This window comes from Lonchura striata, chromosome 5 (assembly GCF_050655825.1).
Source record: "Lonchura striata isolate lonStrDom1 chromosome 5, ASM5065582v1, whole genome shotgun sequence".
Lineage (NCBI taxonomy): Eukaryota > Metazoa > Chordata > Aves > Passeriformes > Estrildidae > Lonchura > Lonchura striata.
In genome coordinates, this window is record NC_140707.1 from 39,156,926 (window position 1) to 39,184,710 (window position 27,785).

A 27,785-nucleotide genomic window follows, 5' to 3' on the forward strand; every position below is an offset into this window, starting at 1 on the left:
TTTTACAGCTCAAGAAGGGTACTGAAACCTGAAGAAAAAAAAATAAAATGCCTATTAAAAAGGGAGAGACCAAGAGAAGGAAGGAATTCAAACAAGGAGAGTTCTAAAAGGACTACCAAGTGAATGGACACCTTTTGCTTTTAGGTAGATGAAATAATTTAAGAATTGTTCATCTCTGAATTGCCAGAAACATTGTCTTTGAAGCTTTCTACAGAAATGCTGTATTTCAAGCTGATGCATCTCTTCTGAAGCATGAATTTCGGAAATCTCATGGTCAGTGCAATTGTAGTAGTAGAAGTTCCATGTGTTCTCAAAACATTTTATAAAGGAATAAAGTATTTTGTTTTCTACAGGTAAAAAAAGCAGGGAGTAACAATAGTAGTCCAAATTTTGCTGCTCTGTTGTCTCTTCTGCCAGGGGTTTGCTAGTTTTTGTTTGTTGCTTCTTTGGTTGTGGGGTTTTTTGGGTTTTTTTTTTGTTTTGTTTTGTTTTTTTTTTTGGTGGGGGGGAGAGGGACTATTTATTTTTGTTGGTTTTTATTATTTTGGTTTTTTCTTTGCTGGGTTTTGGTGTTTTATTCAGTACATAAACTTAGTGGGGGGGGGTTCTTATGCTTCCACGTCTGTGGAATTCACAAATTTCACATCTGTTCAATGCCTCAGATTTATTTAATTGCCACTTCTTATTATTCACCTGAAACAATGAAAATATTGTACTACAAAAATTGTACTACTATTCAAGTTTAAGGAGCACAGCACAACATACTTTAGCAATGTGCAAACTTAACAATGCCTAAAAATCAAAACACAACAATTACTCATTCTTCACCAGCCAGTCCCATAAAATGTTAATATAGCAGAATCAGCTGCTTTCCTGTTTAATAAACAGAAAACATCTTGTTTATTACTCCATATACATCTGTAATCATATAAAGTACTAAGTACATACTTAATAGTTCTAAGTTACACTACTACCACCTTAAGGGGAGAGCTACGAAAAATTCATAGAATAATGTATGTATTTAATCTACCAACAGCTCTCCACATTTATACGAGCTACAGAACTCGGTTTTACAAAACCCTCAATTTCCAGGGCACAGGATTGCAATGATTAAGCACCCAGACTTCTAGTCAGCCTCAAACAGGCTATACTAAAATCCGTGCTGTTAAATCCTTGCAATCATTTTAAATCCAGGCTAGGCAGATTAATGCTAACTTGGGTGTGCCTAACCATTCTGAAATCAGGAAGTCTGCAGACATGGCATGCCTCATTCTTGGCCTGCCTATTCAACAGGTGCCTGCAACAGAAGAGAGTATGGATCACTACAATCCATACTATTAAATAATCATTTTGAAGTAAGAAAAAAGATGTCACAGCATAAAATCCTCACCAACTTAGAGATAGCCAAAAATTAATGGAATCCAGGCTTTCCTCTCTTGATTCACTCATATACACTTACCTTCTGAATATCCAACTCTTTCAGTCTCATACACAATGAAATGAAGGTGAAACTTTTATTAGGAACACCTATTCCCTATTAAAATGAACATATTAAGAATATTATCCTATTTTGCTGAAGGATCTTACTGCAATTCACCAGTTCTCAAATACATTAATCTGTCAACTATCACATACCAACTTCTACTAATTTATCACACTGTTTTTAAACATAAAAGAACATAAAAATAGGATAAGCACTTTCTATTTCTTTTCCATTTAAACATAATACTGTAGATATCATTGCAATACCACAGTACAAATACATTGCACAAGGCAATCACTAACTTGGGAACATGCATGCATCCAATACATCAATTTCCTTTGACTCATAGGTGAATGTGTGCACAGGTACATGCATTTGAAATATATATGTGCACTCCTGAAGGAACACCCTCCTTTCTTTACAAATAGGCTAAAACTGTAAGCACTAATTGCATGTGTTCTTCCTAACTTTCTTCAGACTCCTCAGGGAAGGAACTTGAACTACAAACCTACACAGTCCTAATAACAGAAATCCTTTGTATAATCACCAATTAAACCTTGGGGAAATCACTGGAAAAAAAAATAAAACCTGCAAAATGTAAGGAAGGAAGACAATTCTGTATAACTCTCCTCCCAGCCATTCAGACAAACGGTACCCAAGTAGCTCCTGCCTTCCTTTGCAGGGAAAACAGCACTATGTACTCTTAAACACATCCCTGAGAAAAAGCAAGAATGACTGAAGCAAAGCCTTTTCCATCTCAACCCCACCCAATAAGGCTTTTTTACTAGTGAACAAACGAAGCCACAGGACTTCAACCTGTCAACAGGAAAAGAATAGTACAAATAAAACCAACAATATATAACTTAAGGTCAATATCAGCCACTTGCACACAGTGGCCATCTCTTCCTCTTCCCTCCCCACAGTCCTCTTCTTCATTTTAAGTTCAGGTCAAATAAGCAGTCTGAAGTTAAGTTTCATGGAGAATTTTACAAGTTTTAGTCTGCCAGTATCTACAGAAGTATGTGGGGAATTAACAAAACTAAGTTTATTCTGCTGAATGTTTTGCACCTAAATATTCTTACAAATCAAATTAAGATTCTTTATTTGAAATAAGCAAATATCAGCTTTATTGGAGTGTGATACTATTCCTAAAAAAAGCTGCTTGTTAATATAGTTATGTTCAACTCCCAACTGTAAAACCTGCTCAAGAATTTCAGTAAATAAGACTGGGTTTATAGGACCATGAGCCTACACCTTCATAAACAACCAGTAACCAGAGCTGTTACTGAGGAAATAAATTGGGTTTTAAGTATAATTTTGTATTACTATGTTTGCTACAGGCTGGAATTTAAAAATTATTAAAATTCCACTGAGAAAAATTTCCACTTTGAACAAAAAATTGTATATTTATATTAAAAAGGAATTGATCAGCTTCAATGTTTCAGTGAAGTAACATGGTAACACCACTGCCAAAATGAAGCTTATCTCATTCTTTACAGAAAGTATGCGACAAGAACCCTGGACTGTGGAATCCAAACAAAGTAGGGGGGAAAAGTACTCATTTACTTTACAGCAGTAAGTTAAACTACTAAGACTGCTCTTCATAACTCAAGACAGCCCTTTTTCACTGTCTATGCCCCACTATAGTGTACACCAGTATCATGATTCTAAATAGCCTCTTAGAACCACAAACTTTATAAAACAAACTTCTGTATGTTGAGAAAGACATGGACACAATTTTCTCCTCTGTGGTAACTTTGAGAGCTATATATAAAAAAAAAACCAATAATGATTGTGTATAAAAATCAACACTAAAGATGATGCCAAATGAAAAGGTAAAATTACTCAAGGGAAAAGACAATTAAAACAGCCTTTTCCAAGGGCTCTGCTAGTTCTGTGAACAAATACATTTGTTTCCAGTATATATGTCCTCTGAAGGAAAGGCTTTATCAGTACCAGAAGTCAAACCTCAGAAGCTAAATCTCTGCCAACACGATGAGCTTATGCTGACAATGTTTCAGAAGGAAAGTTTTACACTGACACTTTTGATATAACAACATCCTTCAAGGCAACTGCAACAACTACAGGGCAGATTCTCTCACATAAGAAACATATTTGTTTGTTTTGACATCCAACAAACTGATGAACCAATGTTACATGGCAGGGTTTTTCCTTTGGCAGCAATGTTTTTACATTGTTATTTCCAGACTGGACTTCCTTTGCATATCCTATACCTAGAGGTTTCACTGTGTGTTAATAAGCACGTGATTAAAACATGTTCAGTGGAGGGAGTTATGTTTTTACTGCCTTGTTGCAAATCTGCTTCAACTAATCTTAATTGAGATCTCCAATTTTGTTCTCCCTGCAGTCCATAGCAAATTCTGGTCACCTCCCTCTAGGCAACAGTACAGCTTGCACAACCTGTTGAGTTAATTCAGGAAGCTGATCCATCCAAAAACAAATCCAACCCCACCCATCTTCGCAAAACCAACACCACTGCTCCTCATCTCTCATCCTTCCACACCCCAAACCCACACGCTGCAATTTTCCAACCTTCTTCATATACCATCTTGAACCAGGTCATTACACACACCTGTCAAGGACTTGCATCCTGGTACAAGACAGAGGGCAAGGCTGCATGGGCAAAACTGCAGCACCTCTCACTTGTTGCATCCATTTCACATTCTAATTAATTATGTTACTCTGTAAAAGGACAGATCATGTACTAAAGCCCAGTCTTTTTCAAGGATCAGACACATCCAGAAGAATCATCCTTTTCTTCCTTACAACATGAGTTTAGTTTCACAAGTGGGTTGAAAGAAACCACCTACAAGAACTGCTCTGTTTCAGAAAATGTGACAAAAGTAGGCATTCTGTCACAGCCTGAACACAGTCCAACCTGCTTTAGCAAACTCTTCTACACATATCTGGTAGAAAGAGGGGGGAGGGAATAGCCATCTAGTTCCCTTGCATGTCCTTCCTGGAAAAACACTGATGTATAGAGGAAGCTAACAGCCTGGGATACAGTCTGGCACTCTGTGGCAGCCAGCCTATGCGGGTAAACCATCCTGCTGGAGACCACCCCTTACACACTGCATGAAACATTACACAATATCAGCAAACAACACTCAGTTTGTGACAACTGGCATTACTCCAAAAGTTCAAAAGGTACAAAAAGTAGGATATACACTCTTACCTGTCCAAATTCCTGAGAAAGGAGACACATGCAGCTTCAGCAAAAAACTCCCAGTGAACGTCACAATCTACTTCTGATGAATCATACCACAGTGAAACCTAGAAGCAAAAAGGTCATAGGCATGAACAAAATTTGAATAGAAAGCAATCAAATGAAATACTTTTCAAAAGGTAAAGGGTATTCTGAAAATTGTGCTTGTGAGAAGCCAGAAGCAACAATGAAGGCATATAAAACTGAATCTATTGATTTTTTGCACATAACTTACACATCTGAGTAAGCCTGTATGATAATTTTCTCACTATAACAATCCCAACCCTTCTTTTATCACCCCTTCTCTGAATTGCTATTTTCTTCCAGAACACATTCTGCCAAGCATTTAGAGATTAAACACACATTTGGCAATGCCTGAAAGAAAGGGGACATTTAGCAGTGCTGTGGCCCACTTTTTTTCCCCTCACTGCTCAACATAAAGTCTGTAACACATACCAAAAAGAAGGGAGAGCAGGAGTTTTTATCTAAGCCACTAGCTGCAGCACCCTAAAAAGTCTCCAAGTGTAGAAGGAAATTTAAAGGTTTCAAAGCTGGTCCTTCCTATTTACCAGGTCCTGTATTATAATCTGTATTTTTTCAGAATTACTCTAACATCTGACCTCTGTCTATTGCTACAAAAGGCTTGCATCTCTAGATGATATGAGTCCTCTAAAATTAGACCAGGCAAACAGATGTAACCATGGAGATTTCTGCTGCAGTCCCGAGAACTCCGCAGAGGCACAAGCTGGAGGCAGCGCACATACTGCCAAGGAATTTTTGTCCTACTCTACTCCCACCAAGCTCACGTGTTAGAGAAGATGTACAATGAATCATCTCAAAGAGAGATTAAAATCCAGCTCTAAGTAAAGGAGTCTAAAGAAAAACACCTAGATTCTTCTCCAGCCTGGTTTTCCCCAGTCCAGTTCACTGCACAGCAACATGAGCACCTGTGCTGCCATGACACAGAAAAGGTACCAGACAGGAGAAGCAGAGAAGGAGGATTCCTTTCAGCTGCAATGGCAGCACAAACTGCACATCAACCATGGTAAAAGGGCTATATGCAATAATTGTTGCTGAAATCTGATAGGTTGATAAGCAAATTTTAAGTCACCTGTTGCTACTCTCCCAAAGGTACTCCTTGACAGAGTTTTATAAACTTGGAATTACCTACCTGGTGGCAATAACACTATAATCAACAAAAATTCTTTAAGAAATGCCAAATAGTGTTATCAACAGAACTCAAGAAAATAATTACTGCTATCTTTTTTGAGCCATTAAAAATACAGCTGAGAGATTTTTTTATTGCAAGTTAAATTTAGGCTTATTTACAAAATATTGTGTAAAATTAAGACTTTGGTGAAATGAGAAGCATCAGCAAAAGAGCTGCAGTACACAAAAAAAATAATGCAGTGCAGAAAAGCAGTTTATAAGAGGCAGAGAACTAGAATCATGTTTAAAATAAGGCAACATTCCTAGAAGAACTGCATTTTAACTTTCATATTGTCAACAAACTGGGTTTGTCTTTTTCATTAGAATCACATTTTAATTCTAGGACAGAAAAGTTCAGCCATAACTTAGCCTAATGAAGCAAGTGTAATATTTAAAGTCTATTTGTTTGTCATTACAACTGACATTTTGGCAAATCATTTGGGTAGAATGTAAAAAAATAATTTCCACAGGTAGTGAGCGGCCTCCTGGTCAAGAGAACTATTTCTAATTTTTTTTTAGGGTGAAATTCTTTTCCAATTCAAGCATTACTAAGATGCATCACAATTCTGACCCAGAACTCTCAATTTCCTTTGGTGTTAAATTATAGACCTGCTGTGTAAAGATGATTTTTTTTTTTTGGGGGGGGGGGGTAAAAGATTGCCTGTGAAGCTCAATTGTGATTGGGAAGGCCGCCTACACAGCAGAGAGAGTGAGAAAACACACATTTGTAGAGCTGAAAAAACATCACTGTAGGCGTCTGTAAGGAGGGAGGGAGGGAAGAAAGAACTTGGTCTTACTGAAAAAGGCTATTTTCTGACATCACCCTTGAAGGAACCAAACGTGTTAACTGAAGACAGTTCAAGGGTTGTTTGCTGTGTTCCAGCTATCAATATGCAGTACTACAAGCAAGAGAAGGAATCCTTGCAGATTCATCCCTCTGATCTCAGAATCTGCCACCTACCCAAGGAATGCTTCACTTCCTCCACTTCTCTGCCATAACATGCAAAAGCTGTTCTCATAAAACAGCAAGTCACCTGCAGAACAGCAGTTCAAAGCTTTAAAAGTCTTATATAATTAATAACATTAGAAGTATTGAAATTGTAAACAAAGCTTGTTAAAAACATAAGGAGAGAGAATGCTGTCTGTGAACACTAAGAATAACTAACATTTAATCTCAGCAGAATCTAACAGTATTTGAAACTGCTGCAAAAAATAACCACAAGAATTTCAGATATCTTTCTCATACAGACTTAGAAAAAATATTTTCCTCCCTACCCTACACAGCTTTCAGTCCCTCCATCTTCTAAGAGAAGTAAGCAGGCATTTCAGGATGTCCTATTAATGAACTCAGATTTTCCAAAGAAAGAAGGAACAAGCATCAGTGGAAAATATCCTTCTTGGTTTACCTTTGGAAGGCATCACCTATGAGCATTATAAATCCTTAATAAAGAAGCATCTGTGAAGCGTTTTCATGCCATCATAAACATATGAAAATATATTTATTAGCTCAGTCTTTCTCTTCAAAATAAAAACAAAAGGCTTTTGACATATGTGCTTTGCCTGATTATTACCACAATTACTACCAGGGGAATGAAGACAGCCAGGACAAGTTTCACCAGTGAACTTCAATAAACATGAGATGATTCACTGCAGGGATAAGATGCTGCTTCTCCCATGGCGTTGGGCCCTACAACTTATTTTGCAACCAGTCACAAGGAGACAGGACTTCGACACATAATTCCCCTGAGTGTTTGGGTTGGTAACATCAAAGCCCTGTGCCTCTAGCAGATGACTGAATTCCTGCACCCACAGAACACTGCCACAGCAGAGAACAGCCCACAGAGCAGTACTCCTGAGAAGCCATCTGCAACCAAAGTTTTTGCAGGGTCCTAAGTTTCATCTCCAACCAAACATGCTGTCACTGAAGATGCTGAATGACAGAAACTGGTAAGTGACATTACTACAATGTAAACTCAACTCTTTTGCAACTTTTCAACTATATGATTGTTAAGGACTAATGCCTACTACACATACACATCAGAAACACAGGCAGGACAGGATTTTGAAAAGCACAAGCCTGACTTGCCCTAAACTATATGGCAAGCAAAAGCAGCACACTCAGAATAACAACTAAGTTCATAAGATTACTTTTAAAATGCTCCTGAGGTTCAGTGAAGCACATTCTTCTGGGTCAGAAAGACAGATAGTGATGAAGTATCAATGGCAGTTATAAAACTCACCAGCAGAAGAACCTCCTGAAAAAAGAGAATCTGAACCAATGAATATGAAATGGCAAAAAAAAAAACCCAAAAAAGAGGGTGATGTAGAAACAAGTACAAAAAATAATGGTCTATAAAAAATGCTAAAAATTGAAATCCCTTATTCTAGAAAAGGTGGACTCGTTTAAAAAATAAGGTGCATAGATTTCTACTAGCCCTTTGAAATCATAGGCATCTTGACTTTCACCTTGGTGAACAGTGAAGTACTATTTCCAATATTAGTAAAACCTCTCTCAATAGTAATCAATATGAAATTCCACTAAACCAAAAATACATTACAATATTACACAACAAATGAATCACACATAGAATGTACATCCTAAGAACGCATATCCCTTCATGCTTGGCTTGTCAAGTTAAAGAAGACCTGCTTCAAGAGTCATGGCCAAAATAATCGTATCTTATATTCTCCATAAGCTTCATTTTTAGGTAAAAAATGAAAGTAAGCCTGCATGATAATTTCTCACTTCTTAGTGAGAACAGAGCAGCTTAAGGTAGTTTGGAAGGCTGTCTTTTACTTTCAGGCTTTAAGACCTCCAGTCAGACTAAAGCTATTAGGACAGAAAAAAAGGTAAAAGACCATAGAGGGCTGTCAGACAATACTCTGCTACTGCTGACATAAAATTCACAGAGAGCATTTACTTTTTGCTTTTCAGACACTAAGACATTCAGGGGTTTCTCAAATATGCTACTGACAAGGAAGTAGGCTGAATTAGTGAAACCTTTTAACCTTCCCATACTCTTTTGCAAAATAACTCAGGCTGGGGGAGCGTCTGGGTTTTCCCATTTGATGTATTTTTTCGTAAAGGGTAGACTAGAAGTCTGTTGCAGATTTACAGTCTGATACAAAGTTAAATACCTTTGACACCATAATTATACAGTATCAATCAAAATTAGTACCACTGCATTTAATTCATTAACTACTCTGCTGCCATGTCAACAGGAGTCAATTACTGGAATTCTTAACATTTTTCTCAAAAGCAGTAGTGAAAACTTAATTTAAATTAATTTAACAGGAAAAGGCTTCTTCTGATGTTCACAACATCATTCTTCTGAATTAAGTTGTAACTTTTCCTGATTATTCACAATCACCATGGCTTAGAGACTTCCATGCTGAGGGCAGTTTTTCTACAGTGTGACTGTAAAAGCATACAAGTGGTTTAATGTTTACCTTTACTAACTGTACATTCTATAAATAAAACACCAACACAAAGAGGATGCTGCCAAATTGAAAGAGCTCCTTGTCTATGAACTAATGCTTTTGTCCAGATTTGGACTAACTGAAGTGAAACATGGAGTTTACAGAGCCCAACCATGAAAATGTGGACTTTGGAGTTATTCCTGTTAACAGTAAGCACTTTAGTGCAAGAAATGCAAAGATGACAGTTTATAATGAAGAAAAACACCAATAAATACAGAGTCCACTTCCCCCCACTTACATTAGGTAATGACCCATCCTTCATACTAATATTATCTCTTTAAAAGTTAGATTTTCTCTTCATATAAGTAATTCTTTTACTTTTCAGTCTAGCTGTCACAGCTAAACTAAAACAGACAGGATTTTACAGTGTAGAATGAATTACTGCTGCCAAAGACAGAACTAATAATGTGTCTACTGCAGAAAATACTGGAGAAACATTTAGAAAGGGCAAATGCAGCACAGAATTTGCACATCCACAATTTGAAAACTCACTGGTTTTCCATTCTGCTTTCCTATCCCTTCCCCCCAGTAATTTTAATCTGTCTGCTGTTAAAAAGAAAGACTGAGCTGGTGTCTCAACTGACTTTGGAATTTTAAGGCTGTTTGTCAATCAAAACAGAGGAAGAACCATAGAGAATATGGTGCTGTTACGATGCTTCCACAGGTTGATAAGTGTTCAAAGTGCTCAGCAGATAAGGTACATATCATTAAATAAAATGTAAAGAAAGGTAAATCAAGGCAAGAGAAGGACAATGAGTTGCCAGGGTCATCCAGCAGCCAAGTGTTCAGCAAAAATATTGGCCTTCCAAGTTGGAACACCCATGGAAAAGGCAAATTATTTCTCTTCACAGGAAGGCTTTTCAGCAACACTTCAAATAACCGTTAATACACAAAATCTAAGTAAAAACATTAGCTATATAAATTAGGTGTCCAAAACAAGAAGGCAAAGAGCTACCTGTGTACAAAGTAAAAGCCATGAAGTGCTATCACTGAACATGTGTCACCAAACAATACGTGAAATCACATTTGTCCCATCTTTCATAACATACTGGAATATTGCAGAAGCTCCATTACTTGACCCTTTACCACAAAAGGCCTTTAAGCCAGGAGTACCCAAATGTAGATTCTGGTTAGTGCTGTAAGCATTGCTTGTCTAAGTCTCCAGCCTCCTTCACAGCACACCAGCAACATCCACCTGCTACAGATGGAAACTTCCCAGTAAAAAGTTGTATAGATGCTTTCTGCCTGTAAAATTTGCTAAAAGAGGTATTAACTACATACTACAGTTTCAAAATATCCAAAATAATATGAAAAATTACACTTTTAAGGAGAATTTGTCTTCAAAAGCTTTGACACCGCGTCAAACTGAAAATCCCAGTAATCTCTAAGTTTCACACTCCATAAATCATATCTTCTATCCCTAACTGAAAATCCAACTATAAGAACAAGACAAGATTCTTTAGCTAGAAAGCTTTTTGCATATGTAAACTTCTGCTCTCCTATGTTACAAGCCTTCATTCAAGGGGGAAAAAAATTTTCATCTACAGGGCCTTTGAGATAAAGCAGAACTCATTATTTCCATCCTACTGAAAAAGTCAAAAGTAAGATATTCCAGATATTCTCTCCTGCATATCACAGAAACTGATCATCTGTTATTTTACAAGACACAAGCATCCTACAACTCCATTCCCATTTGATTCACTTGGCAGACTTGGTCATTTCCATTAGAGATGTGGTTTCTCTGCCCATTCAAGGACCTTCATGTTTTTTGCCAGATTAAGATAACATTTAAAAGGATTCTTTGTTTCGGCAGCAAACTTCCAAACTGTTTTATATTCTTCTCAGTAGACAGCTCATCTACCCACTTTTCAAGATATAAAATATTTCATAGTTGTCCTCTTGGTCACACAACGCTTCAGGAAACAAGAAAAAGTATTTTTCTGTCTGCTTAGACAGTATCAATATTATTACAGCTTGCATTAAAAAAGTTTTGTAAAGAATTTATTGAAAACAGGCAGTCTAGCAATTTGACCACATGTCTAGAGCTCTGCATAATTCAAGCAAGCAATTTTACTTGTCTGCTTTGCAATTTTCCTATTAATGAAAATAATATTTACCTCACAGGAGGTCAGAACGATTAATTTTCACGAAGAGCTTGAATCTAAAGCAGAGGATAATTTGATAGATCTCCAAGGAGAAAGGGTAAAGGAAAAACAAATTAGATTTTATACTCACTTTCAAATGAGAAAATATTTGAATTGCAGCAGAACCAGCTACAGAATATTAGTAAAATTGCATATATAAAAAAAAAAGAAAACTCAGAGCTAATATAATTCTTCTTGAACTAAATGCCCAGCCTTGAACAGCAGCAGCCTTTTTAATGCCAGATGTTTATCTGAACAGACAAGTTTTGGAATCTGCCTTGATTCTTGTCCATTTCAAAGTTGCTGCAGTTTCATTAACAAAAGGAGATGTTACATTCTAAGAACTTGGTGCTCATTTACCCATGGGAAGAAAGAGAATTGCAGAACACTCTGAATATAATACTTTTAATAAACCCAAACCAAAAGCAAAATACAAGAAATACCTTGTGAATCCAGAGACTATTATTACAGCTAACTATTATGGATCCGTGAAGGTTCATTCCCAGCTTCAAACGTTCAACTCAAGGCCAGAAAAGTTACCCAGTTGGTGTCAATGGACTACACTGACCCTGACACTAAATCCATAACCTTTATAAGTACCATGGTCTGAAGCCAAAAGAATAATTACAAGATGCAACACTGAACTCAAGTTAGGAGATGAAGATATAAGGAAGACAGGGGTCTTCTTCTGTATTTTTGGACTGGAAGGGGACTAAAATAGCAGATCTGTTTATCTACAAATGCTGCAGTCAAAACATACTGTAACTAATACCCTTGGAGAGAAACATACACTGCTGAACGATTCATTTTATCAGAAGAGGAATATGAGACCCTTGTTTCTAATGAAACAAACTAAGAAAATTATTAATACGAGAAATTAGATTATGAAGAAACAGAACAATAAGGCTATAAATTCTTAATGAAGCACATGAAACGCTTCTACTTGACCACAACCTGAGATTCTACACTTCAGTAATTATTCATTCTTGCTGGGGAAAAACATAACCTAGAAGTACAAGAGCAGAATAGTGACTTAATAAAATGACAATGTAGGTTTTTTTTTTTTTATTTAGACATAGAAAACAGAGTTATTTTTACTTTACAAAAAGATACTCTTTAAGGAAAGGTTCTCCAGTGTTATAAACTGCAGACCTCCAGCACCAGGCCAGTGTACTTAACCAAAAATTACAGAAGCTGCAGAAGCTACTGTTTGATGCTGACCTAAAACTAAAAAGGGCATGTGGAGAACACAACACTGGCAATAAGGGAGACTGTGTTTTTCCAAGCCACAGAACCACAGAGGAGGAGGTGCAAACACCTCCACCAGCAGCTGCACACCTCCAGAAGACAGCCATGTTGTCTTCAGCAGCTCAGCTCAGCCATCGAAGAACCCGACTCACCCAGCCAGAGACACCCACTATCCACATCTAGTACTTTATCCAATACACTCTGTGTCTCAGATTTCCATTGAAGAGAAAACTATAATCTTGCACCAAGCTAAAAATTTCAAATGTAAAAGGAGAATTAGTATAAAAAGCGTAAAACCCATATATACTGCAAACGAACATTTCTTTTTTAGTAATTTCACAATCCAAATAGCATCTTCAGCTTTAGTCCATTTGAGTCATAATCCAGCACAGTCAAGAGAATCCACAGGAACATATCAATTCTTCATCTGCTTCCCTATATCCTTTTTGCAGAACATAAACACTCTTCTAAATAAAAGCTTTGAGAATGCTGTCTGAATGGGTCATCCAAACAAGCATGGCAGCAAAGGTTTATATTCCACCAGTTGAATGCGAAAATAAATAGTGGCTATAAATCTTGAGGAAAAATATTAACATATTTTCCCTTAATTTTTCATAGAACTATTTGTTCATTCATATCCAACAACTGGAAATTTGCACAACTCAGTGAGCAAACTCTCCTCAGTAAGAGGAGAGTTAGATATCAATGCTATTAGGTGGAAGTTATGGACTCCTCATGACATTCCTCCAAATACGTAGATACAGGAATGTCTCGAGCAAAAAAATTTCTCTTACACTAAAGAACAGGAAATCTGAAGTCAAATAATCATTCTGAAATACTGTCCACATTGTTCTTATCTAAAAAAAGTTTTCCCACGTGCCTGAAATAAAATCCAACAATCTTAATTTTTTTTCTATTGCAAGAGAACACACAAAGCTTTACACTGTTTTACAAATAGGAAAATATAAAAAAGACCATCTCAGATGCACTGTGACCATTTAAATTACCTAACAGCATTTTGTTTTCCCTACACATTTGAAGGCCACTATGAAAATCCATAGGGTTATATGATACCACTGACAGTGTCTACAAAGAGCCTATGGCAGGTCTTAAATTATTTTTATCCAGTTTTAACAATATGACAGCATCATTACTACAAATGCACAATGACTGGTTTCTGATGGGCTTAAGAAAAGCTTGGGAAAGAAAACATTAGTAATGCATTACATGGAATTGAAACAATTTAGGGCAAGAACTTGGGGCACAAGCACAATTTTAACAAATCCTACTTATAAAAAAACCCAGACATACCATAAGTGTCATCCAGTTTCAGAAATATCCTATTAAGGCCATACAGGGCCAGTCAAACACATTATAGAGCACATCCATGCTTCTGGCTGGGGAGAGGCAGAGCCCTCTTGGCCCATCTCTGGGAGTGTTGGCTTTCAGCAGGATTGATCCCTCAACTCAGCCCACCCTGCAGCTGCACACATCTGTAAGCACAGGAGGCAGGCTGCAGCAGGACAAAAGCACCGTGTGCCCTTCCAGGGGCAACATGGGCTTGTGCCAGGCTGGTGTAGCTGCCCCTGACACCCAGAATTTGCCAGGCAAAAAGTTCTGTTATGCTAGGAACATACAGATCCCACCCCATACTGCTAAAAAGCAATTGCCAAGAGAGGGCTGAGCTCCAAGACAAGCTAATAAAAAAATCTCATTCTATTGGCTTTACTAGTTACCTCAGACTACTGTTCATTGCTTTGGGAAAAAATAAAACACTCGAACTTCACCTGAAATAGCAATTTAATCAGGTACAAGCATACTTAAAATCTTTTCATACACCCCAAAATTAGGCTTGGATGCACTTTTGACTCCTATTCCAAGAGATTCAGCAGAAATATTTGAAAAAAATACAGCAGATGACTGATATAAAGGGAATTGAAGACATGCTTCTGCAGCCCTAATGTCCCACAGATTGGAGACAAATGAAGCCCAGACTGGAGCATTCTGTTAATGGACCCTCTTCCAGCCATAGGAATTGCAGATTCATAGAGTACCCTGAGTTGGAAGGGACACACAAAGATCACTGGCCCTGCACAGGACACCCCAAGAGTCACACCATGTGCCTACAAGCATTGTCCAAATGCTTCTTCAACTCTGTCAGGATGGGGTTGTGACCACTTCTCTATTTCAGATGAGCCTGTTCCAGAGTGCTCAACCACCCTCTGGGTGAAGAACCTTTCCCTAATATTCAACTAAAATCTCTCCTACCATAGCTTCATGCCATTCCCTTGGATCCTGCTACTGGACATCAGAGAGAAGAGCTCAGTATCTCTCCTGAGAAGTCAGACTGCAATTACATCTCCCCTCAGTCTTCTCCAGGCCTAACAAGCCAACTGACTCCAGCTGCTTCTTAGCTTTTCTTCTACACCCTTCATTTTGTAGCCCTCCACTCACTTAGAGCTTTGTATATTTTTTATATTGTGGTGCCCAAAATGGCACACACCACTGGAAGCGAGGCTGTCCCAGGCCAGAGAGAGCGGGACAACCCCCTCCCTTGCCTGGCTGTGCTTGATTCCCTCAGGACAGAACTGGCTGTGCTGGCTGCCAGGGCACTGCTGACTCATATCCAAACTTGCCAACAACCAGGACCCCCAGGTCCCTTTCCACAATGCTGCTCTCCAGCCTCTCATTACCCGGTCTGTCTGTACACCCAGGGTTGCCCCATCCTGGATGCAGAATCCAGCATGTGTCTTTGTTAAAACTTCATCCATTTGGTGATTACACAGCCCTGTGATTTGTCCTGGTCTCTCTGCAGGACCACTCTGTCTTCAAGGAATCGATGGCATCATCAGCCAGCTTACTCAGTATGCCTTCAAGTCCTATATCCAAGTCATTTTTTAAGATGTTGAAGAGGACTAGGCCTAAAATGGAGCCCTGCAGAACCCCGCTAGTGACCAGTCACCAATTTGATTTCCTATAACCCTTTCTCTTTTTAAAGACCCCCATCAAACCACCCAGCTTCAACTCCAGCTGAGCTTTGGCTACATGAATTTTCTCCCCACAGTGTCAAGCAGCCCCTCTGTATTCCTCCCATGACAGCTCTTCTTCTTCCACTGGACATACACTTTATTTTTTTGCCTGAGCTCTAACAGAAGATCCTCACTCAGCCAAGCCAGCCTTCTACATTTTCTGCTCGATTTCCAACATTTTAAAAAACACTGAAATAATTTTTAAGAAAGATCAGAAATTATCATCTAGCAATTAAATTGAAAAGCAATTTCCAGCTCAGTTTCAAATACTTGGAGAACACAGCATTACTGACATGTTAACCAAAAGATGTTTGGGCTCCAAAATAAAGAGACACACCATCCCATATCTCACTTCAGTGTCTGGGTACAGAATAATTAGCAGTTCCAGTTTGGACTTAGTAAACAGAAATGGTATCCTTGAGAAGGAAATGTTTGCAAAACTGAAGATATGTATTTTTATGCTGTTTCAGAGGGCACAACATACTTGGTTAAGATGATGGCCTCAAAGACTTCCCCATCACCAGGGTCTCAAGCACCGCAGCCACATAAAGCCAAGGTGCTAAGGAAACATGACTCCTCTGCACAGGGGGGACAACACACAACAAGCCCATATGCAGCACAGGATTACAAGATGCACATATTTTTAACACATTTTTAACAATTTTAAAAACATTCTCTGCAGACATATTGGTTGCACACTGAATACCCAAAATAGCTGGTAAGATACTCAAGAACAGCAGTCAGTAATAAGACAAAGCTTACTCTAGAGGAAAAGACTTCTATCATGCTGCTCACTCACTTGTTTCAGTGTAATAGAGTCTCAGTTTACAGTCTTAGGTTGCTTTCAACACCAGCATACTTTGATCATAAGTATTCCTCACACTTCTCTGGCTTTTTGAAATATTTGGGTTTTAACAAAGCCTAAGTAAGGGCCTTTCCTCATATCTAGACTCTCCCATCACCAACCTTATATCAAACCCCACCTGTTACCTGAGAGCACTTCTCCAGATAGGAATGTTTGCTTTTAGCCAAAAGAATGCTCCTTGTAATCCCTGCACCAGGCAGCAGACTGCACACAATTTGGCAGACAGGAATATCAGCACTGTACAAGGCTCCAAAGGAAAAATACCTTCTCCAAAATGTGCCACCGGCATAGCAAATGCTCACAGACGCACTCTTCTCACTCAAGCACATCACATTTTACATTAAACAAGCTATAAAAATAAACCCCAATATGTTGCAAATCAAATCTTGACTAACTGTGAATTGAAAGAGGAAAAATATTAGAGCACATACAAAAGGATCATTTCCGGGGGAAGAAAAGCTGTAATCTATGAACATCAGATGTAAATAACGTCAGTGTGACTAAAAGAAAATATCCCTTGAAAATAAAAGTAGCCTACAAAAACAACAAAAAAAACCTTTAGATTCATTATTTCACCACTCAACACAAGTCCTGAAACCCTTCCTCCCTGTAGTAGGCAGGGAGAAGAAACCCCAGAGACAACTGTGAGGGCCTTGGGAGAACCCTACCCTCTAAGCAAAACCAAGGCAAACTGTTCCAAGTCAGTTCACACAAAGAAAAAACACAGGTAATGGGAGACTAATTTGGCTGTACACTAATTTACACAAAGTAACTCTGGCTACTGAGAAAATACTGTAAGAACTCTCCTCTTAAAATTGTCTACCAAAATGCGTGTGCAATATGTTTACATTTAATTTTCCATCAAGCCAAATTCTGGTTCACATTCACTAATATGCCAAAAATTGTGTATAGATCTGGAAGGAAAGGGGGAAAAATGAGAGAACAGCAAGATGCCAGACCCATTACTTAATGAAATTACTGGCTAAAGTCTACTCACTTTTTACAGATTTTTTTTGTGGACTTCAAGAAGTTTATAAATTCATCCTTCTGAGAAATAAGGATTCCTAAGGATTTCCAACAATTTACCTTTAACTATAGCTGTTAATATTTTTTCAAGCATACTTGTATTCAAAGCACAAATACCACACTGGAAGACTCAGAAAGGGATTTTTTTTGCAGCTGTATTTTTGTTTGGCTTATTTAACAAGCCATTTGTTTCTCAGTAAAATGCATACATAATGGGATATCTGCCCTTAAACAAGCTCAAGTAAAAGGTTCTACCTTCCTCCTCTTTCCTTTCAGGCCTTAATTGGCAGATGGTCAAGAGGATGTTTATAGTAATAGAGGATGTTTATTAAGCAACTTTCATAGGTTAGAGAAGCTGGTGCCTCTAATAAAAACATTTGACAATGCTTTTTAGCAACCAAAGTACTCGAAATGCAATCAAATAATTATATTTTGAAAATACTTCAGAAATACTGATCCTGAACTCACATGTGCAAAGCTGCTTTCTTACACTATACCTCTGTGGTTCTAAATCCCAAAAAAAAACCTTCTTTCAATCTCTGTCATATTTAAACATTCCTTTAATTCACAGCAAGTTACAACAACTCTTATGGAGTTAACAGTATCCCGGAACTTTCAGGTTTGCAAATGAAACACATAAGAATTCCTTGTTGTCCTCAGACTACAATTTTGATTAAACATCCTCTTTTTTACCACACTTTTTCTATGTCTTTAACTTATTAACCGGGTCACAAGTCAGATTTGTACAAAATTTACCCAGCTAACCACAGAAACACAAAAGCTATGTTAGCATACTGGATTTGCAGGGATTACAGAAGACATTGTTCAACCCTACAAGCCAGGACTAATTCCATACTCAGTGTGTAACTTCCTTACTGGAGTCTTCAAAGATGTCTCCTTATCACCCTTTTATGAAACAAAAATGTCACCACTTCAGAGACATCAATGAGGTAGGTAAACCGAAGGTCAGAGCCACTTACTGGGCAGCCATGGTGTCCCCAGGGCCTCCCTAAGGCAGCCAACCAACAGCCAAGTACCACCTCCTCCTGGAAGAAGCAGGGGCTGCAGAGGGCAGGAGTCTTGGCTTTTTCCACTCTCTCAGCCCTTTCGTGTTCTGTCATCAATTGGCAGCTGATGACCTGGTGAACCAGATCAGGAGAGCCAGCTCATCTGGAACTCCACACATCTTCTCTGGCAGGTTAGCTCTGACACAAAAAGCAATTCCCGCTCAAGTCTGCTGAATGCCTCTCACAATTCCCAGACTAGCTTGGGAAACTGCAGAGGATTACAAGACCTCAGTTTTCTGAGTAAATTCAGACTGGATTAAAATCAGCCAGGGAACTACAGTATTAAATATCTGCATTTCCGTATGCCTTTTTCCAAAGCTTCTCATCCGTTTGAGCATCTTTACTATCTTATGCCCAGTGCCACCTAAACCACCAAAGTGAATCTGGTTTTCAAACAAACCACCACACCACCAGGGCCCAATCAAGCACATCCACCTAAATCAAAAATACATCTCTCACAGAACAAGAGAACTGTGATCCACATCACTCAAAAAATACAGACACTGCTAGTTCAGAATTCAGGAAAGGGGTGGTAGTACTGGTTATAAAGGGTAAATGAGCATTTCTCAGATTTGACACAGTGCAATTGATTCCCTCCACCCCCCGTACCTTTTCTTTTAACCAGCAGATCCAGGAACTGTACTTTATGAACTAAGAATAAATATGCACAAACCTGACCATTCACAAAATGACTCACAAAACTGTCTACTGAAGACTTTTGGCATTAAAAGACATTAAATTGCATTTTAGCTCCTAAAACTACCAAATATTCATAAAATATTTTGTACATTTTTGTAATAACTATATTAATATATATAAGGAAACTTCTAAATAACTTCTAAGCTTACCTACTTCTAAAATAAAAATAACATCTACAGAAAGCTACTAAATATTGATATAGGTGACATATTTAGCAACTTTCAAACTGCACTATAAGTATAGTTGTCACACATATACAGCACACTAATTGCAAATACATAATAGATTTTGCTCTAGGGAACAAATTCATGTTTTTAAAACATGGGAAATCAAAAGCTTATTAAGGATTTTAATTGTCTGTGACCTAGACAAGATAACTGGTATACTGCTCACTGGGTATCATTCTTACTGATTGAAATGCCAGTAATTTCCCTGAAGACCAAAGCAGATCTTATCAAATGACTACTATGCCCTGAAGAGGTCATAAATTAGTAATAGTATGCAGTGACTTGATACTGTATAGGGGGAGAAGGAAGGTGGAAAAAGAATACACATTATGTCAATGAATTGCAACTCACTCCTGCAGAGTATGTTATCACCAGTTTCACCAGCTGGTGAAAGGACAGGTGAAAAAGGCAAACCACTTCCCCCCAGGAAGACACATAGCCCTTCAAAGAAAGTTTCCATGCAAGTCACATCATGTCAACCCCCTACTATATAGAAGACATGATTAGTTCTGACGTTGGTGACAGCAAGTTACAGCTTTTAAAGATGGACTTGGTTTTAGAAAGGGAACCAAACGCCTGTACATTTTAAGCCTTGTAAAATAAAGAACTGAGAACACAGCAACAACAGCAATACAGATACAGTAGGCCACCTTGGCAGTAGATGTACTTTATCAGAGATACAGAGATCTGAAAAATGTCCTATGGATCAAAAAACATACTCCTGCATTATGTTACTCCAATGTGAGGTTTTCACAGCATCTTACTCCAGTACAATTGGCCAGGACAGAGGACTGGATTCCAGGAAACAGGCAGGGATTGCACATCATTCAGATAGAAGGGACATTTCAGGGCACACTAATATGAGATCTACTTTAGAAAAGAGAATTACTTTAAAGAAGTCATCTAATAAACAGGGTATTAAAAGATGTACAAAATGTCACCACTGTGATAGAAATTACAAATGCAGAGTAATCAAGAAAAAAAATAGGTTTCTTTTAGGTGCAAAGGCTATAGCACATACACAACAAACTGATCCCCAAATTTTTGCATGCTTCCTATTTAATTCCTTATGCATCTAACCTTTTCCCAAAGGTTGTATATTTCATGTTTCTCAGCTGTGGTCTCAGTTCTTGCTAGAGATGAAACAGTACAATTTGCAGGAAGAACATTATCTAACTTCACTGTTCTGGAATCATGATGTTTCATTCAGATACTTTTCTATGTGGTTTTACAGATATAAACAAAAGGTATTTATACAGAAGATGCTGACAAGTTAGTCCAGAAATAGTGGATTATTGCCAGTTCAGATTTTATAGACATTTCGGTCACAGCTCTGATTTGTGCCCATGGGCATTCCACGTGGCCATTACTGCACAATCCATTTACATCAACCAAACTACAGATTTGTCCACTACCAGCTCACCACTGAAAAAGCCAGTTTTTTTCTACATTATTTTATTTCTGAGTTGCAAAGACATTATTGATATATAAAAGGGCTTTTCTCCAATCCCCCATATAGAACCACATTTTCATTCCACTGATTTAAATCCATGCTCATATCTAGTTTTATCAGATTTCCTCAAACAAATAAAACACAATGTGTCTTCCTTTTCACCTACCAAATAAAACAGAAACATTCAGAATGTAACTGATTTCAGAAGGGTATTGTAGGACACTGCTGCAGCTCATTTATAGTTTCCTTTTGGGAAGGTAAAAGAAGGGAAATAATTATTTGAATTCTCAGGCAATCGAATCAGTTGGACTCAAATATGTGCATTAATACAGGCATTACTGTCAAAGTAAAGAGAAAAGCCTAAATATCAGCAAAAAGTTAAATCACACAAAATTATTTTGTTATCAGGGTGATTGTGTCATTTTTATCTTTAATCAGAAATTTAGAAATCCTATTAATTCAAAATCCTTCTGCCATGCAGATAAAACCAATAATATTCCTAACCCCAAACTCCAAACAAAGTCATTAGACAAGGTGGTGATCTTGGTCTTTCCTCACACAAGCTAAGCAGAAAAATCATAAAACTACAACAAAATGCTAAATCGTAACAATAAACACTGGATTTAGTGGACTTGCAAGCAACCATAGCTTGATGTCAGATCTCAAGAGCCAACAGGAAATGAACATAACACATATGAATATATTAATGTCCACATGAGTTGAGTAAAGAAACAAAATTATTCTTTCTAATTAATGAGCGATAATTGGGGACTCTGGTAAACAGTGTTAAGTAAGAAGTAAAGTCTTAAGTAAGTTAAGAAGTAGACTTACAACCAACTTAAAATGAAATTCTACTTATGTTGACTAATACATGTAAACTAGGTCTGTCACCCTCCCTGGTTTTATATATCAGTAGGAAGGCACATTTACCAAAATTACTTCTAGTTGTATAAGACTCATATCGACCTCTCTGGAGCTTTCCACCTACCATGCTCATCGTGCCATTATCCACCAAGCCACTGAAGTGAATACTGCAATGTAAGCCAAGCAGGAGTATCTTAAATATAACATAAGAAAGAGACAAATTCTGCAAACCAAACTGAAGGAAGAAAATCTTATCAGGTCTCAAGGGAGCTGCTGGAGTTAAAAGATCAGATATTTTGGTACACTGGAATGTTTCCATAAACACCTTTCTTTGAAACAAGTGTCTGACCTTGCTTTGCCTCCAACTCATAACCTGCTACATGCTGTCACCTTTTGAGGTACTCTGAGCTCAGAGAAAAGAGAACAAGATTGGAAAAAGTAGGTTAAACTGGAGCAAGCTGAGAAACAGTACACAGAGACAGCTACTTGCTATGAAACACTAAAGGCAACAAAATCACAGATGTAAGATCACCTACCTGTAAGAAAGTGGTCCTAAAAGGTACACCCCAAGAAATAACTACTTTTTATAAAAAGACCTTTATAAAAGGCAATGTTTCCATGTCTTGTAGGAAAAGGATCTGCACATTGAAAAGCTTTGTACACTGAACCTCTGAAAGAGGCAAAGCAACAAGGGTTGCATAGTATTCACATCTGAACTTAAAGGTTCTTGCAGAGTTTTGGCTTTTGTGGCTGGAAGAACTGGTCACTCAGCTTATGCAAGATTAAAATGAAATAAGAGCCTCAGGTTCAGATAACCTCATAACCTCCCTGCTTTGCAACATGGGAAGCCAGTGCCACAAGAGGCTTACCATTGTTCTTCAGGTTCAATAATGTCTCAAACCCTGAACAGAACAAGCTGCTAATAGTTCTCAAGTTGGCTTCCTCAAACAGAACATATTCAAGGTAATTTTTTTACTGCTGAAACTTGAGGTAACAATGCTACTACTACTTTGAAACATAATACAATGAAAAAAATTTAAAATAATAGTCTCCCCCCCAAATGCTTGAGTAATTTTACTTACAGGAATACTCTTGCTGAAGTTAACTGGACTGCTCACAGATTAAGCACCCTCACGATGCTACAACTGGGAACTAACTCTTAGAGGAAAAAAGTACTTTCAGTAACTTCTTCATAATCTTAAAACAAGTCAGTTGGGGAAAAAGAAAAAAAAAATACCCAAAATGGAACACATCCTTGCAATATCCCATCTGCTCATCTACTAGTCTTCCACAAGTTAACTCATTCATTATTAGCAAATTTAAAAGATTACTAAAAATTGTCATACTCGAGATTGGACAGGCAAGTATGTACTGTGTAAACACATCCCAATCCCCTCACAAAAAATACCTGTAAATTAATAGCCAACAGGCAACACTCTCTCTCTCTCTCTCTCTCTATATATATATATATATCTCCAACTGGATAAAACCCTCATCAAGTTTAATTTTGCAAATCTAGTCACGGATGTTGTCTGGAGCACACCTTTTACACATTCACTTATTTCTAATACACTGTCCTAGTTATTTCTGGCTTTTGTAATTCTAGCTAAGCTTTGCTGCTGACTCTCCAGGTAAAATTAAAATTTCTGCTAAAAATCTGAAAAAGGCCACCGTTTTATAGCTAAAAATCAATCAAATAATTTAGCTACATGAGTTCTTCCTCTTTTCTCCACCTTTACTTCCACGGTACTAACACAATGGTATTTAGTCAGAGAAGAACTGGTATCAGAGGCATAGCCAAAAGCATATGTGCAAGACAAAGAAAATCGCATTCACAAAACTGTTTCAGGTAAAAAGCAATGCATCAACAGGTGTGCAAGGAATAAAATAAAGGCATTTAATTGCAATTGCACTGCAATGTTCTTTCTGCATTACCAACATGATGGAATACACAATCACCCATTCCCTCAGTACTAATGAGCTCTGTATAATACTTAATATTCTCAGGATGTCCCAATTCTGTAAGCAGACACAGATTGCAAAAGTTGTCTATAGAGATCTATGTTCAGTAGTACAATTCAGAACTGTGGCTCTACTGGAAAATGTTACCTCTAGGAAGACACTTTGAGCACACAACCTACCTTTTCAATTTTTTATGCTGTTTTGTTAAAGCAAGAACACAAAGTCTCTTTTGACTTGGTGTATTTTGAATCTAATCTGCTTTCAATTTTTTCAAATGAGAAATGCAATACACTGATTTTAGCTACTTCATTTAAAGCATTGGTGGAAACCCCTATCCTAATTCAAAAACCCCATATCTCAGGCATATTGTTTTGTGTTCCACTTATAAGCATAAGGTTTTGGCAAAAAAAATACTAGTGATTAAACAAATTGGAAATGAAAAATTTACAGTGCAGTCCAGGGAAAACATCACCTCACTGTGTCTAAAAAACAGCTTATGGTGGGTTTTTCATGAGAGGCTAACACTTTGTTTTGCCAATAAAATAGAGCTCTTTTTATAACTGTTAACCAACAAAGGAACATCCCTTTGCCATCCACATCTCTCCTGGCTGACCTTAGAAATCTACTAGTTATACCAGTCCAAATGAGCACTGATCTTTTTGCGTGAAAATAACTTTTCCTACTTCTCAAATGAGAAGATAAATTTATCAATAAACTGCCCATTTTCAGTGATGCCAAACTGCCACTGATCCCGGGCATACATTGAGAGACAAGTATTGGTCTGCTAGAGTGGCTACCAGTCTCCCCAGGATGACCAGGACAGCTATTTGCTCTGGCTCACATGCACAGCTGCACCTCTCCCTCTTCCCTCCTAGCTGGCAGCTACACCCAGCCCTGTATAAACACGATCCTGCTAAGTGTCACCGTAGTTAATATTCTGAAGTTTGGGGTTGCTGTTTTGTTTTGGGATATTTTATCCTGGTAATTGCTTCCAGACTTTCCATTTGTAGAAGATAACTAGTTTCCTTTTCAGTCCTGTGATCAAGGCAGCTAAGAGTACAAACAGATGAGCTGGGAGATAATTCTTCTATTCTAAGATAAACTAATGAAACATCACAAGTAGAAGTTACAAACCCCAGATACTCCCTCAGCATACACCCTGGGTGTGTCCATCACATCAATCAGACCCGGCACTCCCTATGGTTGCAGTTCAAATTCATGAACAAAACTGTTGTGGTTGGACAGAAATTAAGAAATAGAGACTGCAATACTCATTTTTCTCACATGACCCTCAGAAGATTTTGCAGCAAGACGGAGGTGTAGGATATGGTGTGCAAGTGCTCCTAATAATTGCACCAGAAGAAATTCCTTCCAGTACACTCCAGAAGTGGAACGTGCAAGACACAGATCTAATACTGGTTTTATATTTTCAGATTTTGGTTTTCAAATAACTAGTAGTTCAATAAACTCATACTCATTTATCATGGAACCTCTTTAGTATGTTTTAGAGTAAACAGTTGAGTCACTGAAATAATCACATTCCTTGAGATTGTGCATTCCAAACTCCCCTCCTGTCCATGAGAAAAAAACAAACAAGTCAAAGAGATGAATAAATATGACTTGGAACAAAAATAAACCCAGGCCTAAATATTAAGTGCCTGTATTTCACTCTCCTTTTAAGAAGGATCTCTCAGAATAGAGATTTAAATACATATTTAAAGATAGCTGCCGTGGTCCCTCTAACATCCTTTACATCAAAATTCTTAAATCACTATATGCATGAGAATTCTAGTGATCAAACTACAAACACAGGTAATGGAAATAAGCAAATAGATTTGAATCATGATAACTCAAAAAGCAGACAAGTTAATGCTAAATAGTTTGAAGCCTTCATATTCTTGCCATGCTATCATACTGTGGTTGCTTTTGGCTCCCGTATCACTCATGTTTTTGCCCCCAATTCTCAGAAATCATGCTTTTCTTAGGAGCATTCTATGTGTGACCTTATTTTGCTCACAGCCAAAACCCTATGACCATTCTGCTGTATTATTGTAGATTTCTTTCTCCTGTGGGCATTTCTGCATCGCTCTGAAAAGACCTTACAGACCATTAAGTAAACATAATCCTGCCTGTGCTATTGCATTGTTTTATCCCCTGTGACAATTAGTCAGAGAGAACACACACCTGGAGGAAAAATGCACATGTAGACTGCAGAGGAAACAATAACAGCATTCACTGACAAGAATTATAAAAAGCTTAGAAATTACAGAACTCTTTTAGGAAAGTATGTACAATCAGCTTAAGGTATAAAGACAAGCTTCATTTAGAGATACTAAAGAAAATGGACAGAGTTTCTGTGGTTCTGTGGTTCTGAAGATCTTCAATACCATACAGCTTTAGGTGTTTGAACTGGATACTTCCCAAAACTGTCAGTAAACCACCCCAGGTAGTCAGTCCCCTTCACAGCCATAAATGTTTTAGCATTTAGCCCACAAATAATTAGTTTGCAGACAAAGCATATAGCCCCACATGTTTCCTGGACTACATTTTTTTCCCACAATATTAGCTATCAACTCTCTAGAACTAGTAACATTAAATTTACTGCCAAATTAAATATTGTTCCTCAGCTCAACAATTTCCTTTCTCTTGGAATATCTCATCTGTTACCATTGACAGAGTCACACTTGTACAGCTCTGCAACCTAGGCAGTCTCTACTATTCTCTGTTGCAAAGAATTAAAAGTCTTTACTATTCTCATCTGTTGCAAGGGTCCAGTTTAGACACAAGAACAGCACCAAACATGAAGACTCAGATGTGACTTTTAGCATTTAGGCTAAGGTTAAGAATGGCACTATGTTGAGGCAATCTCCAACCTGAGCATTATAAAAATCCAAGAACTGGATGCATGTCAAACAGCAGAGTGGTTCTACAATTTACTGAGAGTCCTTTTCTTCTAACCAAAAGACAACATCTGCTGGGTGGGAACATTCACCAGTCTAGTCATTCCTTGAGAAAGAACAACCCAAAGAAAGAAGCATGACCTACTAAAACTGGTCTCAACAAAGCACTTTGCTGGGACACAAGAAGGAAGCCAATTACAAGGAGTTCACAACTGCAATGCCATGGCTTTCCACATACACAATCTCCAACAGTGTTCAATATGCTCTGACCACCAACCCAGAAGACAAACTTAGCAACTTAATATCGCTCAAGGGCCCCTTTTCTTTTGTAAAGAGAAGCACTACCACTAAATCAAGACAAACATATTTTTTTCATTTCTTTAAATAGTAGGCATTCCTTCCTTCCTGCAACTACTAAATGAATACTGGGAGCAATCATCCAAGGAGTAACACAGTATTAGGACAGTGACTCCTTCCAGATAAGTATGCTTAGATCAAAGTTGAGGAAACATTAAGTGAATAACTAGGCACATGTTTTTGACATAAGAAGTCTTACTTTGGCTGCTCCATCTCTGTTCATTAGAAGAGACAAGCATCCAGGAAAGTTTCTAGATGTGGTCAGATGTTAAATATCAAAATAAAAAGGGAATGAGGACTAGTATATTGGGCAACTACAAAAAAAAAACAAAACATAGCCTGCACTTTCATAAGTAATAAATATATATAAATATATAAATATACCATAAGTAATAAATACTTTCATAATAAATAATGCATACATTCTGCTTCACCAAAAGTAAGGAGAATATATGGTCACAAAGAATAAAATGAGTGTTTCAGGTGAAGTGGGAAGAGTGCTAGAGCACAAGGAATCCTTAACTTGACAAGTCACTCCGCAGGCAG

The 27,785-nt window shown here is 37.7% G+C and overlaps 1 protein-coding gene across 3 annotated transcripts in view; it reads right to left on the reverse strand.

Annotated features, from left to right (window-relative positions):
* The window catches only part of SIPA1L1 (signal induced proliferation associated 1 like 1), a 198,778-nt gene that overhangs the window by 129,713 nt on the left and 41,280 nt on the right, over nt 1-27,785 (reverse strand). For all 3 annotated transcript variants that reach the window (XM_085581888.1, XM_021543124.4, XM_085581887.1), the window contains exon 2: nt 4,680-4,777. The gene's annotated coding sequence lies outside the window, so the exon portion shown is untranslated. The remainder of the gene's footprint in view (nt 1-4,679; nt 4,778-27,785) is intronic.